General features: G+C 36.7%; 1 non-coding gene across 1 annotated transcript; it reads left to right on the top strand.

The window, feature by feature from the left end:
* The first annotated feature begins 735 nt into the window (after nucleotides 1-735).
* Nucleotides 736-849, top strand: LOC138241463 (U5 spliceosomal RNA). The gene has a single exon (XR_011190691.1). It is a non-coding gene; the product is annotated as a U5 spliceosomal RNA (small nuclear RNA).
* Nucleotides 850-17,870: the final 17,021 nt, after the last annotated feature.

Raw genomic sequence — 17,870 nt, 5'->3', positions numbered from 1 at the left:
ATGAATAATTATTTTACTTATTGACTAAACTGCTCGATCAAATCCTGATTTTCAACAGTTTCGTAACCCCCCCTCTGTAACAATATCATCTGGTAACATTAACATAAAATGGACTTTGTGTTATGAATTGATAATTACTAATCACCGCTAAACTAATCATTTATCACTAATCACTCACTAATCCTAAACGCCAGAAAAATGAATTCATCATCACTGCATAACATGAGGAAACTGTAGTGATTTGTAACAACAAGTGGAACAGAAGACAGTGCTCGACATGGATGTGTTCAGTGGCAAGGCCAACAATAAATATGTGCTGTTATCTCAAAGAAAACGAGAGCAATTGAAATTGTCATAAAAAGCGGTTTGATGAATGCAAACAGCTGGAGGCCTTTTCTAACCAAATCTTAAGAGATCAATCATAATCTCAATTATCTGAATATTTCAAACAGAGAATCAGTAAGTGAAGAATACAATACTTGAATAAAGGTTAATTCCATGCTAAACAGTAAAAAGGACAGTAGAAAGGAGAAACACAATGTTTTGGTTGTTGAGCCAATCTTGAATATCAGGAAAAAGAGTGAGGTAGCTGAAATATAACAAAACACAGGATAACAAAGGACATAAAACGTAAGAATGAATGTCCACATGAAGGGGGATCTAAGGGAGAGGTGTGAAAAGCTGAAATCTGTAATTAAATGGAGAGGATTTGAAAACAAAATCTAAAAAAAAAACGTACTCTCGTTTCTCTTCATCTCGTACAAATCTTTCACCTTTAACTAAAGATTTCCGTGCAGAGGAACATGAATGAGTTTCATGCAATTTTTGTGCCTCCCTGCCTTCGGGTTTGCCAGCAGCCATATCACCCTGCAACCCACTGAAGCTCAGCTGGTGTGAGCCTGGTCAGTACCTGGATGGGAGACCTCCTGGGAAAAACTAAGGTTGCTGTTGGAAAAGGTGTTAGTGGGGCCAGCAGGGGGCGCTCACCCTGCGGTCTATGTGTGTCCTAATGCCCCAGTATAGTGATGGAGATGTAAAACCGAGGTCCTGACTCTCTGTGGTAATTAAAAATCCCACAGTGTTTCTCGAAAAGAGTAGGGGTATAACCCCGGCGTCCTGGCCAAATTTCCCATTGGCCCTTACCAATCATGGCCTCCTAATAATCCCCATCTCTGAACTGGCTTCATCACTCTGTTCTTCTCCCCACTAGTGGTGGAGGGGAGCTCCCATTACCTGTAAAGCACTTTGAGCGGAGTGTTTAATAATAAGCAATTATTAAAATTAGTCTATCACTGGAAGAAGGGAAGGCTTGATCCAAGTTTAAGGATAATCTTGGTTTCCAGTATCTCTTCAAATTGGAGACTTACATAAAATATTGTTATGGCGACAACATGGCTTAAGCACAACCACAATTAGATATATTACAAGGTGGCTCCATACAACTAACAGCATTGCCTTCGGTGTCTTTTTCAAAGAAATGTGGAATGATGAAGGTATTACAGTACAACCTCAAAACATACTGTAGATGTACTGTAGGTTAACAGTAACTGAAAGTACTATAGTACTGGTATGAAAAGTGAGATGCTTTGTGGATAAGAACTGTGTATTTGCCTGTGTGCATACAGTACACTTGTGATATGTGAGCCATGGTCTACTACAACATGAGAGCTGTGGACGGTGTTCTGTGAAATGTGGAACACAGCATCTAAGATGAGTGAGTGGCTGTAGCACAGTGCTACAGTATGTGCCACAGTTCCATTTTCTTATATGGCAGCACAAATGTTGGAATTATGTTTATTGTGGCCCCATCTCTCTCTCATCTCTGCAGTTTAAGCCACAGAGAAGCCATTAATTTTGTGTACTGTTTCAGGAATGTTTGCCATCCTGACAAGGAACAGTTCCCAGGATGGGGATGTGCCTAATTAGTCATGATAGCCCATCTAGTCATGATGAACGGCCATTCCTGGTGCCTCGTTGTCTGAGTGAGACTCTAAGCCCAACTGGTTTTATAGTCCTAGAGTTAGAGTTCATGGTTACTCCTTGCTAAAGTTGGCCAAACAATCAGGAACCTGTAGGGCATGGAAACCCCCACCTGCCCGGCAAACTTTTGACCAATCACCAGCTGTATTTTTCTCCAGTTAAAAGGCGGTGCACAGAGTTCAGAATTGCTCCTCTATCCCTCTTGAGCTTTCTCTGAGCGTGTGATCACGTGCGTTAGTCACGTGGCTGCCAGCACTGTTGTCTGAGTGTGGGACTTGCAACTTGCAGCTTTGTTTCAAGTGCCAAGCCAGAGGAAGCCTGCACATAAAGACAGAATTCTGCCTGAGGTCAAGCCTGCAGCAAGGGCCTCAAGAACTGCTAGCAAACCACCATGGATACCCGCCTGATCAACAGAGCATACAGTTGGGACTTTGTAGACAACTGGATACTTTTCTCCAGACGTAGCCGCTACGCCGGAAGCAAACCAAGTTTTTTCCCTCTAAAGAGTGACTTGCTTTGACCGATGCAAGTTTCCTAGTTCAGCTCAAGGCTAACTAGCCTGTTCCTGAAGAGCAACCACTGCTGGCGCAAAGCAGCAGAAAGTTCTCACTCCTTTTCCCCATGACTCCGAGCTGCACCAGGACTGGTTGACCTGGAGCCAGCGGAACACTGATTGGATCGACAGAGCTGTTTATGCTGGGAGATATAAATCCATGCTGGATAAGTAAATCCCATATTCTACGGCTACAAGGATAAAATTAAGTTATTAGTCTTAATTTAGATTCTTTGTATGTATTGGAATCACTATTTTGGTCATGGTCATTTAAAAAAAAAATTCTAAAGATTGTTGATTAAACTACCACCCCTGCACCATCTACTGACCTCCATCAATTATTGACCTGCTAGAGTGTTACATCCCAGTGTGTGGTCCATGTGTGTTTTGTTGCTATGTTCCACACTTCCCGACCTTGATTGTTCTCCCTCCCCCAAAGGTCCATCATTTCATCGTTTCTGTGTGACATCATCATCAATCAGCTTCTCGGCCAATCAGAGTGCAGCTTATTTAATAAATTAGTTGGAGGTTTTCTGAATGAAGGGGCCTTTCGTTTGACTTTGGTCCCACTTGGGTCAGCTTTGGTTTCGCTTCGCTTTTTGTTTGGCTTTGTCTTTGCTTCTTTGTTTTCGTTAATTTCGCTTTGTGTGTGTGTGTTTTTTTGTATAGCTTTGGCTTTGTTGTTTTGTTGGTGTCACAGTCTCCTCCTTGAAGAGTTTAGAGGCGTGGATAGAATATAACAATAACGATGGCACAGCCACAGTTGCAAAGACGTGCAATGGTGTTTATGACGAGGAACTGTGTTGCCAAAGTCGACACCCAAAAAAAAAACCAAAGTGAAAACCACAAATTAACCAGGAAAAAAGAAAACAACACAAAGCTATAGTACAATAATATATACATTAATTGCTATAAAAAATAGATTGTTGTAGGCAGCTCCTATTCTACCCCACAACCCACTTTCTCCTCTTCTAGGTTAAACTCCTCCCACTAGAATATTCCACTTATAAAGCAAAAATAATTTTACAAAATAATAATCAGAATTCTGATATACACATTTCTTCATTAAGTACACAATTAAACCATGAACATATTATTACCAAAAATAAAATATCATACTCCTTTTATGTACATACATTAACTGTTGTTTACCCTTAGACACTTGGGGTCGTAACATACAGTAGAGTCATTTCTCAGACCAAGTGAGGTTAAAGGCAAAATATCAAGACATTTTCTGCAATCACATTCCTGGGATTTGTCTACATTTTCTGAAAAAGTGTTAGCAATCAGGCTGCCTATAATCATGCAGATTGAAAGAAGCAAAAGAAAAAAAGCAGTCTTTGTCATCTACAGCATGCTTTATTTTCAAAATAAATACTAAAAACTTTTGCAGGAAAACTAGAAAACTAGAGAGATATTGCAAAAAATGCAATGATGCAAAATATTCCTTACCCCGTTTGGTGAAATGAGACTCTGTTAAAGCATACTGACCACAGCTGACCCATTTCTCACTCCATGTGAAGCTCCAGTAGAACTCAGTGGAAATGTGCAAGAAATTGGCTTATTTAGATGCCTATGAAATATTCATGGCTCACTTGGCAACTGCATCTTCTCCCTAACTTCATTAAAAAAATCATTATCGAAGTACAATTAGCTTGATGTGACTTTTCATCTTACAGAATGAATTTAACAAAGCTCATTTGTTGTTGAAAAAGTCACCTTTGACAATGATGCTTTATTAAAGGTATTAGGAAACTGGCACCTCCTTTGTGTAAATTCATAATTAATCTTATATTATTTCCATTTAAAAGCTCTGTACACAGAAATTGCAAATGAAAAGGGTACCATTATCATAATGTTTATTTTATTTTGACATCGAAATTTAGTTCTTAAGTACATAGAAATGATCATATCCTTTGCAGGTCACTATTCTCTGAAATTATTCCCTGAAAGAGCCTCTGTGTCCGAATTCTGTGTTTAAGAAAGTTAACACAACAACAGGGTATTCTTGATTCTTGTGATAAGAAGCCATTTGTAGCCTTTAAGGCTAGATAGATCAAATAGATAAAATCCAATTAATCTCAGCTCCCCATGACTGAACCTGTGCTTTTTTACTGCTTTCAGAGATTTGCAGAGAGCTGATCTGATCGGTGTATCTAGAGGAAACATAATGTATTTCAGTAGAAGTCAAAACATTTATCCATCAATAAAATTGTGATGTCTTAACTTCCTGTTTTTTTCCAAACAAACGACAGCTGCCTTTAATTGATGGCTTTACTTTCCCATTTGTCATCAGTATGTTTATCCAACTGAAACCATGCAACATATATTGAGACAGTAAACAGGAATTTTGATTCATTGGAAACACTTGTCTGTTAAATTAGTTCTTTCAACTGAATATCTTGCAACACTTAAAGTAACACACCAGAAATTAATTTATAAACAGAACACAGTCTAGCTAGCTCTGCAGACTTTTGTTTTAGAACTGTTTTATTGCATTTGCCGTCTTTAAGGAGAGAGAACAATGCACCCTTCATATGGTCAAGTACTGTACCTTGTTTACAAATATGGTGAAACATCATATATTAAACACACACATAGTGTTAAAAGTTGCATATCGGTCTAACATTTTTCAGAATATCCAAAAAGATTTTTGCACAGGCCTTGGTTATAAAAAAATGTAACTTCACATTACTGACAAACATCCCATAACAGACAAGTTTGTAATGTTCTCATTATTAGATACTACTGTTTCTACTTCATATATTTTCTTTTCTGTTGCATACTCTACTGCTAAACAATGAGCAGGGGATAAAAGAAAATAATTTCTGAAGGATGCATGAAAAGAATTGGTATAGAAACAGGTATGCAGGGAGGGTTGTTTTGATGTCATGCTGTTCATTTTTTGTGAAAAATGACACAATGGATTTTGCAGCAACAATGCCTGCCATGCACGCCTGAAATCAGTGAGGGGTTCTAAAGACAAAAGCACTAGATGTGCATTCTGTCACTTTTGTTGTGTCAGCAATGTAATGTGTAATCTGAGATGAAAGGCGGAAGGCCAGTGCAATGTTTCAGAGGAGAAAAGCCACGATTATTTAGCAACACAATGGAATGTCTCCCCGATTGTCAACAGCCACGCTTGGTCAAGATTCCAAATTAATTAAATGTCATTCAACCTGTAGTGGAGTCATCTTAGTTACCCCTCCCATAATCAATACCTACTGTCTGTCATTAGGGCACCACATGACAGATCACAATGCGCAAGGATTCTGAGATGGTCCTGCTAGAGTTTAATATTCTATGGAATAACGTTATCAGCTTTTCTCAAAGTTTCATCATGATGGATATGGTGGGGTATCACTGTGACTGGCAGAATTGAACTCTGTGTTTGTCAGGATCACAGTCACGGGTCTCCGCTGTATATTGCCCAGAAGTTTCACACATCAAGTTTCATGTGTGACAGCAAGGTGACAAATGAACGTTCTAAGATAATAAAGTTTAAGATCACACGCATCTGTCATTATCACCAAAAAAGGGAAACAGGGTTCACCTTTATTTTTTTGCTTTTACAAATTGCTGATTTTTTAAAGTTTCTCTTCAGATTAAGATTCAACACACACACAAAAAAACAAATATTTAAAAACAGCTGAATTAACTGAATCTGAGATATATGAGGGCATATAGCTTTCCCTTCTCTAAACTTTTATGCTATTATCTTCTTTCCTGACATTTTTTGTGCCAGGTGTCCTCTAACCAGTGCAGAGTAAGAGTATTATAGGTAATCACTTTATACTGTGTAGGAGTCAGGAAAGACCATGTTAAGATATCAGCACAAACACTACACTCTAATGAAAGAGAAGAGTATTAAAAACCAAGCTGCAGGAGAAAAGTTTGTCACCAGTGCTTTCTGGAAGCTTTTTACAGGAAATATCTTGAGAACCTAAAAGGTTTTTCCCCTCTAAATTGATCTATTGACATGAGTCCAGATTCGTGTTTGAGTGGCAGAGATGGGAGAATAGCAGGTGAGCTGCCAGAAGAATATTAAACAGATGTCTACAGTATCACCATGAAATATGGAGTAGGAAACATGAAGGTTTGCGTTTGTGTTTTTCCACTTCAGGAGCTGGAGAATTTTATCTCACAGATCTCAACATCAATAGAGAAATGTTTGGAGGAATCTAAAAGGTCAACTAAATGCTAGAAGGTTTGTGGTGAAATAATTTGTGGTTCTTAATTTTTTTACTCACTGAATCATTGTTTGATTTTATATAGCCAGAAATCTTTGTAAAATACATTTGATATGTTTTCTCAATATACCTGTACTGTACCTATTGGGACAACATACGCTTACTTTTTATTGCATGTTTCAAATTCACACAATCATAGAAATAAATATACAGTAGCAGTACCTGAATAATTCTTACAGGTACTGAGTGCACATGTGCTGTGTTCCTACAGTATATACAGTACATCTAGCATCTAAAAGTAGAAAAGGGCAGACAGGTTAAATACTGTCAGTTTATCAGAAATAATGGAATTTATGCTTGGACTAAAACAGTGATTCAGAATGATCACACTGGGGAGAATTCCCCTGGATTCTTGGGATCACACAGCACAGACCAACAAAAGTCCCCTCTTTAATTTACATACCTGATTGCATTCTGCCACATAATATCATGCCTAGGAATGCTAACAACACTGCACTAACTCACACCCGCACTTACAGTATACCAGGGTTACATTCGTCATTGTGTGTGTGGGAAGGGTGGGGGATGAGCTGTTAGCCTACAGCGAAGGTGTAGAACAGGAAAATCCAAACACAAACAACTGTTTGGGTCTCAATAATTAATAACTGATTATTCAGCATTCTCCTGTACTCTAATGCCCCAATGCCACTAGGCGACCTATATTTTACTATCAAATGTGAATGTATTGTGTTTAGGCATAATAGTGGAACAGCTACACAGGATAACAAAGCACTCAGAATGACTTACTGAAAAACACCTGATCCTATTACTGTATACACCTCCTTTGTGAGAAAAGGCTGCTTTTCGTGACGTCGTACCTGAAAAAAAATAACACTCAAACCTGAATAGGGTTGTCTTATTGAATGTGTCATAATTAGCTGCTGAAGTTGTATTTATAATTTCTGTTATTTCACTGCCTTTGAAGAGGCTTTTGATCTTGTTTTCTAAGTGGGTTTTGTTCATTAACAAGTGAGCAAGCCTTCAAAGGTATGCACTTTATTTAAGGTGTACACTTTATCTATTAAGGAGTTATTCAAAGAGCTGCAACTTAACTTACCATTAAATTATAAGGTGCTTTGATGAAAGGATTTAAAAACTAGCAAAATCCTTTGAAAAAACAGCTGCATAAAACGTTAATTTGATCGGAGAAAGCTAGCACTAAAGGAATAGCAAAACATTTAAGTAAATAATGACTTGGAATTCCAGTGTAAGTAGTTACTGAAACAAATTTATGACACTCACAGTTACATACAGTACAATGTGTCTCACAGGAGCTCAAAGGTTTTATGTCTAGTTTCCCCAATAAGTTACCTGCTCTAAACCACTACTGTATACTGTAGCTCCAGGCATGGAAGATTTTCATTCCACCTCTACTTTCAATGATGTAACTGGATGAATTTTACACGATACAAAACAGCTGCTTATGATTTAGAGACCTGGAAAAGAAACTGGATTCTGGCCCCTGAGGACTGAAATTAGCTCTGTGAGAGATGACTTTTGACATATAGGAAATGAACTAAGTTCTTCCAATTATGCTATTAATTTGAATTGCACGTTCTGAGGACTCTTAATTAATACATTTATTTTTAAACATGTTGTAGAAATTAAATAAACATGCTTCCTTCTTGCTGTACTGTAGCACTGCCTTGAAATTCAATATACATGTGATTTAATGAGCCTGTTAAGTACATTATTTAGAACATTAATAGTCTATGACTAGGTGTAAATGACAGTGAAATGCATTTGACTTTTTTTTTATTTTATTTTTTATTTTACAATGCCCATTTCACCTTAATCTTGTAGTAAAAATGGAAAAAATCACAGGTACTGCAAGAAACTGTGGCAGAATGCCTGGGTTACAAGAAAGAAATTACTATGGTTCAGCCATAGAAAGGCCTGACAAAGCAGGCTTCAAGGACTCAATTTATTATTAATAATAATGTGGCGGGCACATTTTTTCATAAGCAACTTACCTTTTTTCCCCATTTGTACAGCTGTGTACAATATTGGGCTGAAGCAATCTGAGTCAAGCACCTTCCTCAAATGTACAACAGCAGAACTCCACATTTGCTCTGAACACAACTTTTCAGTTATGAGTCCTTAATCCTAACCCTGATCACTGCAGCCTGTGCGTGAGCTTCCCACAAACAGTGATACCTTTTGATAGATATTTCATGGAATTCTCACATGGGTTATTTAGTGGATTCTGTTTTTATGTAAGGATGGGGATTTGAGCAGCAGGGAGTTGTTATATCGAGAAGACTGCCACACAAAAGGGGTTACAATGGTCAAGTGAGCTAGGTCTTTTGTTTCTTATGTGAAATAAAGATTGGAAACTTCCTGGCCTGAGGTTCCAATGGGGTGCACTGGTTTTTGTCCAAAGATCCTCTGACCCACACTACCACTCAGGCTCAGTTCATCTATCCAGAAAATAATATAATACAAAATGGAATGGATAGCAATCAAAACCAAAACATCACACTTAAATTCTGAAAACAATGCCGCTTTTTTCATTTTGTCAGTAACTACAGTAACTACTGTTATTGTTTATGATACTTTACTGTACATCCTTTCACAAATGTAAAATAATGTTATATTCCTACTCATTTACGTATGAATCAGCCCCAGCATTCTGTGGCACTTCATATCACATTCAAGAATGCTAGAGTTTTTTGTAGTTATTTTAATATCAGGAAAGATGTTTTTGTGAGGGTTTAGGGAATGCTCAAAAGCAGTTTTTGTTGTCTCGGCAATGTAAGCAGTTTTCCCCCAAAGTAGTCAGTCCAGACATTGACTACAGATCTGGGTTTTTATTGTAATGTGATTAAATTTTATTTTTTAACAGTCTACTTAATGTCTGTTCATCTGATATTCTTAGCACTGTTGGCTTGTCCCCAAACACTTGCTTCCTTACATGAAAGTTGAGCTCTGTTAACAATGAGGAGGTTGGAATTTAGTTCTAAATCAATGTCAAAGCCACCCCACACTCTGAAAAGGAGATCTTTAACCAAAAACAAAGTATCTCATACTGTGTCTTACTCTGTACTGTAAGGTATAGGCATATCTAAACCATATCTAAAAATCTAATACTGTATGTTCTCTTATCTCAGTCTCATGTACTAAAAAAGTATGCAACAAAAGATTAATAACGTGTTCGCTTTCCTGAGTTACATTCCCCAAACTGCCAGAATCTGCTCAGTTGAATTTTATTGCATAAACGTTGCAGGGGGAGAAACTTAATCTCCACATCATGACTTTGAAAAAGGTGTGAGGGAGCACATGATTAGCTGTATTCATAAATTATTTTTTCCTACTTAGTAAGCTATATTAATATTAAAGAATAATAAAGCTTTGAAAGAAGTATTCAGATCTTTTTTTGTGAACATGATAAGGCCTGATACAGTATGTTGCATTGACAGAACCAGAATTTAGGAAAAAAACAATAGCAATGTATGTGTACAGTATATGTACTGTTTAAGTAAGGCAAACATAATATTCACTGAAGAGCTTGAAAGACATTCCATTCACTTAGCAAAAACAGATTGCTAATTTTATTCTTCTAGAGTTACTGTACTTCTCTAGGGGATTCTTAAAGAAACTTTATATGCTTGCAAGGTAAGCCTTTTTATAGAACAGTTTTTCAAGGAAGTTTTCAGATATACATATTTAATAAGCTCTACAGTAGCAACCGTGATTGTCGTTGTGTTTTCTAACATTAAAACATTCTCATTCTATATAGAGAAAGTTATTTTATATTTTGTCTTTCAAAACTTCCTAGTGTGTTTGTTGAAACCTAGCAAGACTTACAGTATGTCCAGATATCTCACCACCTCAGCACATGCTCATTTAAAATAACCAGCAGAAACAGATGTTATGTTATACAGTATACTGTATACTGTAGGCTCAAGGATCTCAGGAAGTGATAGAAAATCTTATTTTCATGCACTTTTCAAAATAAACATCAGTGCAAAATAAACATCTTATCAAACTAGTAATGTCTTAATTCTGAAATTTAAATACATATTGTTAGATTATAATATATATATCTAAATGGATCAACATTTAAAGCACAAGATTCTGTACTCCAGTAGTTGTCTTTGGCTTACTTACTATGCTGGTAACAAGACAGAGCCTTTGAATTGTGCAATTAATAATGCAGATTTATTCCACCCTCTTCCCAAAAAAGGTGTGATCGGAATTAAAACAAAAAGTGTGAGCCGATTTAGTGTGGGGCCAGAAATGAATGCAGTGCTCTGTGGAAAGATCAGATGACTGGATGCATATCAGGTCACAAAAAAGTAAGCATGAAAGGCTTCGCTGCAGAGTTAGGTCACTAGAGGGGGCTGTCAATCACCCCAGTCCTACCCCCATCTCCCTTGGAGGAAAATATCAACTTAAACATTGCTGTGAATGACATCTGAGTGTGTCCTTCTGGAGTAAATGCATTTCCTAAACCTATGACTGTATCACATCTGTCCCATCAGCCATTGTCTAATCTTGGCCAAATCAGACGTTAATGCTGATAAAACAATTGTTTAGCCAATTTGCCAAATATTTAAAAGCCTCTATGTATAAAAGCTGCAGTAAAATGTCAGAATGAAGGCATTTGATTCACATAAATCAGATGCAGTGTGCTATTACTGGTTTGGAATAAAGGACAATAAAATTGCATGGCAAAGCTTATTAAGTGCTATGTGTCACCCTACTCATGAATCAAGCTCTCCTATTAAAGAAAAAAAAATGAATCTACAACTAGGAACCTGCATTTGTCCTTAGGAAAATCAAGATCAACTAAATGTAAGATGAATTCACACATTATGTGAAAACGCAGCAAATTAAATTTTGTAAAATAAAAGAAGAAGCCTTTCCATCTTCTAACAGACTTTTTTCCAATTGGATGGCTTGAAACATTCCTCAAAAACCTCTCAGAGGTACTGAAAACTGAGTATTTTAAGTATCTACAGTAACTACAGTATCTGGGGGTGAATATATAAACATACTGTATACAGTATATAACATCCTATGCCAAATTAATTCTGAATGGGTAGAATTTCTGCTGTTTCAGCCTCAATTTTGGGCTGTTTTTATCTGACGTAAAAGCTGTAATTAGACTAAATTTACAGTACAGTACTTTTGTTTAAATGTACAACAACAGAAATTAATCTATTTTCCTATTACCTTTTGTTCTACTAAATCCTTAATCAACATTCATTTTGAATAAGGAGGCTGTTTTGTTTTGCCCTCGGTGTCTATTTGTGGCACATATTTTAATGGACAAGCTCTTACAGATACAGTATGTCATTGGAGCTATAATTTTACTAAAGTATATTCAGCTTTTTTCCCTTTTCTACAAGTTGTCCTTTAAGGAGAAAGGGAGAACTAAAAGATGTTCTTTAATTTTAAAGTGCTGCAAGGAATATTTTGTTATCTAATGATCCCTTATCCATAATGTATGTTCATGTTGTCAAAATTAGCAAGACAGCCTTGAAAGCCAACAAAAAAAGGAGAGGCACTTTTATCCCTTATATGTTTTAAATATCTAGATGAGATATTTCATATTTTGCAAAGCTAAGGAGTGTACCTTTGAGACTTGGATACACTTCAATACCATTGCAAATCAGAGTTTAGATTTACACCCTGCTAAACCTACTGCATTCATTACAATGTACTGTATTTTTTTAATGGAAACACAGTACATTTTTGTAAATTAAAACTGTCTGGAGCAGCCATATGAACTTTATTGTTTGCCTTGATATTTGTATATTGGATACTTTGCTCATTATACAGTACTTTTTTATGATGCATGTGTTTTATATGCTTCTAATACCCAAGAACACTAATAAAAGCCCTTTGGCGAAGAAAACTTTTTGATTACATGGTTTCATCCTTTTGAAAGAAAAAAGTGTTGAAGTTATTGTTGTTACTGGATAATGTTTTAGCAGAACTGAAGAGTAGTGATGGAGCCAAAGTAGTGAGAATTTCTGGTCTGGTACCAGACATACTATAAACATGAACTGGGGGTAGCCAGTGTGAATAAGTCTGACAATTGTAATTTTTCATATTTAAAAGTAGAATGATAGCTTCAAAAAAATAAAAATAAAGCAGAGTTTACTTGTTTTCTATCTGGCTTTATTTTGAGGGTACACAGTATTTTGATTTGTTTCTTTTTAATTAAATATTTATTTGTGTTACGGTGTTGAATGATTCAGCATCAAGTGCATTTGAACAGAACAGGTGTTTCATACGAGTACAGCATTCTGTAATGAGGTCTGGGGACACTTGACATTCCAGGAAGGTTAATGTTTTCAGGAAAATAGCAGGCACTAACAAACTGGAACGTTTTCTGCTAAAAGCCTTCTTCATAAACTATTGCTTTGATTTTTTTGGGGGGGTTTCCAGAGTTGTTATTTTTTTAAATGTAGGATTACTTATACAGGTTTATATGTCATGAAAGTTTATCTAAAAATATTCATACTTATCTGTAGCATTTAACATCTTTTAACAGAGGAATGAGGCTGATCTTGTTCTAAGAGACAAGGCCACAAGGTCTTAGAAAAAAACAATGGGAACATTATTTACTATAACACTGTGTAACTGCTTGATTTCAATTTCATTGATACCATTAGTCTGATATTCACTTCAATGCTTAAAGTAGTGATGGAGTTATTACATTCACTAGAGAACACTCAGAATGCTATCAGAATTGACAATTCAGGTTACAATTCAGGGGAGGATTTTTGGCCCATGTTGTTCGTTTGATTTTTAACTCATTGATCCAACTCATTGGAACAATAGCAGTTTCCTGAAAGAGTATCTGCTGTCAACAGCATGGCTGGGTAGCTTGTTCCACACTCCCAAAGCCTCTTGTTTTTCTGTGCACTTTCACATATTTTCCTCTAGTCTTCTGTTGAGTCTAAAGACATCCCATCAATTGAAACTGTCTATGACTTTGAGAAGTTTGAATACTTAAAGCAGACCCCTTGAATACAATTCACTTCAATGTCCATTCACATTTATGTAGTTAAGGTGCCCGTTATAAGATAATCTAAATTTGTTTTCTAATCAATTTTTCAGTTAATTGTATTATCTTGAATACACTTTTTTGCTCTGATTCAGACTCTGCATTATATTATTTTCCTTTAGGACATATCTTTATATTTCAGTCTGTGTAACCCTGCTTCAGAATATAGATTCACAGAACTGGCATGTCTGCTTGTTTTAGAGTTATTTTCTTCACCTCATCAATTTCTCTCTCCACATTCTCTGTAATAATACTGTACATCTTCATTATTTTACTTCAACCCAACACTAGCCAAGTTGCAGCCTTCATTGTTATCCGATGCATAAATCCAATGCTAATGTATTCTTATGCAATGAAAAAGGGGTATGTTTGACAATGGATTATGGTTCATATTAACTGTAAATATCAAGGTTATTCCTATCTGAATAAAATATGTGAACTTGGTTTTAACATTATACAGTACTTCAGTTTGTGTTTTAGGTTTAAGTGTAAAATAAAGGTTGTCAGAATTTTTACATTTGGGTTGTGATAATGTATGATGTTAGATGATGTTTTCTCTCTAACATCGTAAACATTGGAAAATAAACAGTTAGAAATAATAGAATTTGTAACATTTTAAGAAAAAGGCTGACACTCCTGACTTGCTGATGTAGGCTTTCAGGGTTTCAGTGCATTAAGGTTTTTACAGTTTTAAAGAATGCATTTTCTACAATTCTATTAGTTACAGTTTTTAAATAGCTCACTAATACACACACTTGATACCTTGTTCCCTGTTAAAACTCACTCTTTCTCCTATGCACCTGGTGCTCCATGGTATACTGAATAGTTCAGCCCTGTGAAGGCTGTTTCTCATGTCTCTCAGCACAAGTAATTATGTGATGTACAGTATATCTCTTTCCATGGAAGGAGTACCTGGCTAAATACAGGATTTCTATGGCAAGTGCTCATCCATCTGTTATTGTAAATAAACCAAATAATCCCAGATCCCCCCTTTCCACCATTTATCAGTTGCTAAAGCCGAACTGCCCAGTAACACTATCTGCCTCATGTCATTTATGTAGTTTGTCTCTAGACTTTTTCACAAGTACGCTTTCTAAGCCGAAGCCTAGTTGAACATGATACACATTTGAAACCCACATCCTGTTTAAGACAATCCTGTTTTAAACAATTAAAACTTTGGATTCGTCTTTTATGAGGAAAATCTAGGTATACCATATTGTATACTGTATGTGTATACTCTTCCGCACATAGCGGCAGCCTCTGGACAGCACAGCCACAGGCAGAGTTCCCAGGTGGGGTCCAAGAGAACTGGAAACCAGGAACAGGAAGGGCCCCGCTGTTGTGAACGTCAGTGCCGGATCACCAAGAAGAAACAGTGCAGGACCGACGCACGGACACACACACTCCAGAGCGCCTGTTGCTGGGAAAGTTGTCACAACAGCCAGGTGCTTTGCATAAGCTGTCTCCACGGCGATCAGAGCAGAGCAGAAGCATGGCCGCCTGCCAATGCAACTGTGACGCCCCACTGTGTTGCAGCAGGGCCAGCGTGACAACTTTAAGATTTTCTGCGGCCTCTGCAAAAAGAAAATATATTGTTTAGAATAGCTCTTGAAATGGAAAAGTATATCAAATTTCCTCAAATTCCAGTGTAACTGCGATAGTATACACAGGTTTATGTCACAGCATCAAAACATTGAATTGAAACCATCCATTGAATTAAAATTACATATTGGCTGAATAATTGAATAAATAATTACAAATAATATTTTAAAAGCATTGTTAAATCATAGTTACAAATATGACAAAGCTGTAAAGTACTGGCTGTCAAAAACTTTGTGGATTTAAAATATGTTTTACTCCTTGTTTAGATTCTTGCATGTGCTTAAGCTACAAGCTTCTCTAATGAGACCATAACCACAGTAAATGTAAGGAGATGTGACATTTCTGAGCAATCAATTCAGCTGAATAAAGTGGGGTTGTTTGTCTCATTGAAGTGTGCTGTGTAACTCATAAGGTTGTAAATCTCCAGTGTGGTGGATCCCCTCTGTAAGGTTTGATGTAATAAGATGTTTGATGTAATAATAGGTGACAGGCTTTAAAATATGCTGGACCATATGGTGCCAGAAGGCTTTGCAGGAAGAGTTCTTAGTTTGTCAAAGTTGAGGAAACATACTTGCATGTGAAGCTTAATGAAAAAAGGAATAGATTTCTCACTGATCCTCTGGTAGTGGCAGCCATAACTGTTTTTTTTAACTGTTTAATCAGATAAAGTCAATTCATTGACAGCCTGAAGAGTACCCATTTAGACAGGAGGAAGTTTACTGGAGCAATTTACAAAAAGTACCTTATTCAAAAGGACAACAGTATACCACCTGGGTCCTGAGCCCAGGGCCTTAACCATAACTCCACACTGCTGCCCTGAACCTGATAAAACTTTGGAAGGAAATGTGCCATCTAGTTTGCTGACAGCATGATTAATAACCACAATTTTCAATAACTGTGAAGAAGAAGGTGTAAGAAAAGTTTTTGGAGATGCAATTACTCTATTCATGCTATATAGATTGAAGAATAATTAAAACAACTAAAGGTAGGGCAGGCACTTAAAGGTCAAAAATGGATATAAATGCAGCAAATTACAGTATGTTTACAATATAAATGGTTAAAATTTTGTTTATCCAAAATAGTTTGATCAAATTTATATAATCAGCATTCAGGCATCTGTCTAAGTCCTCTATTTATTATTTGCGGAGGATCTGAGGCCTGTGGGAAACGATAAGGATGTTGCACACAACTCAGGTGTCCAGCTGCAGGCTTGACAAGGCTGAGCAGGGAGGAGGCTTCTGAAGGCCGCACAATCTGTCATTTCTGAGTTACTTCTACATTACTCAGTTTGCTCCCGGCACTGCCTGCCCTTAAAACTCAATCACGCAACCTCTATTTCTAGGACGTTTGATTGATATCCTGACATTTAAAAAAACTAGGAAATAGATCAAAATATTCTTTTGCTCAACTTAATATTGAGGATAACAGCTCATCATCCTGGGTTCATTCTTTTCCTTGAAGGTCGCTGGTTTCTTCATTCTTCTAGACAGGCAGATGGACAGTCATGAGCTATTGACCCCAGATTCAGAAACTGTGATTTTACTAAAGTAAGAAGGTCAGGTTTATTCGCTCTAGAGGGCACAAATGTCCTCTTCCTGGAGGTCTCCAGTCCAAAGGTTTTTAAGGTCACCATTATGTCATTTGTTTATGATCAACTGGAACAATTTCACTGTGATCAAGTAAGCACTCATTAAATTAAGGAATTCAAAACCACTCTCAGACTGAGCACTCTTCAGTCCCCACGGACCATGTTTCTCTTAATGAAACAGCTGACCAGTGAAATTAACTGGAGTGGAGCTCTCCAAGACCAAGATAGAAGACACTCTGGTTTTCTACCCTAAGATTTAAATCAGTATTAGCAGCACAGCTCTAATAAGGACAAGTGTCAGACTTAAGTGTTGTTGTCTCAGAGTTTCAGTGTCCTGGGGTCATTTCTACTTTTCAGCTCTTTGTTTGCTCTCTTCAATTCTGCATGGGTTATATAACAAGATGATGATAATGATGATTATATGAAGAAGAGGAAGATGAGGAAGAAGTAGAAACTTTATTTTATATAGTACCTTTAAAAGTGGTTTCTCAATGCACTTTACTGTAAGAAAAAATGCACACAATGAGAGGAGACAAGGGAATTATACAATTACAATTAGGGTTTAGAATGCAGTAAAAGCATTCAGAAAGCAAAGGGGCAGACACAGAACCAGTTAAATAAAAGCTCTTCTAAGAAAGAAGGTTTTGAGTGTTCAGGGAAAGTGATTCTCTGCATTGTATTATATTTTTTTCACATTTAGCAAATTATTCATTATACAAAACTATATTAGCAACACTGTAAATCCATTACATAATACAGGGCATTCCAAAAGTATTGGGATAGTAACGTGTTCTTGGGTTAAATAAAATAATTGGATTAAAAATAATCTTGGGTTGTTTAAACTTTATTTTTTTCATTTTCGTTGTATTGTCTACA

This window comes from Lepisosteus oculatus, chromosome 1 (assembly GCF_040954835.1).
Source record: "Lepisosteus oculatus isolate fLepOcu1 chromosome 1, fLepOcu1.hap2, whole genome shotgun sequence".
Classification (NCBI taxonomy): domain Eukaryota; kingdom Metazoa; phylum Chordata; class Actinopteri; order Semionotiformes; family Lepisosteidae; genus Lepisosteus; species Lepisosteus oculatus.
This window is presented reverse-complemented; position numbering and strand designations above follow the sequence as displayed.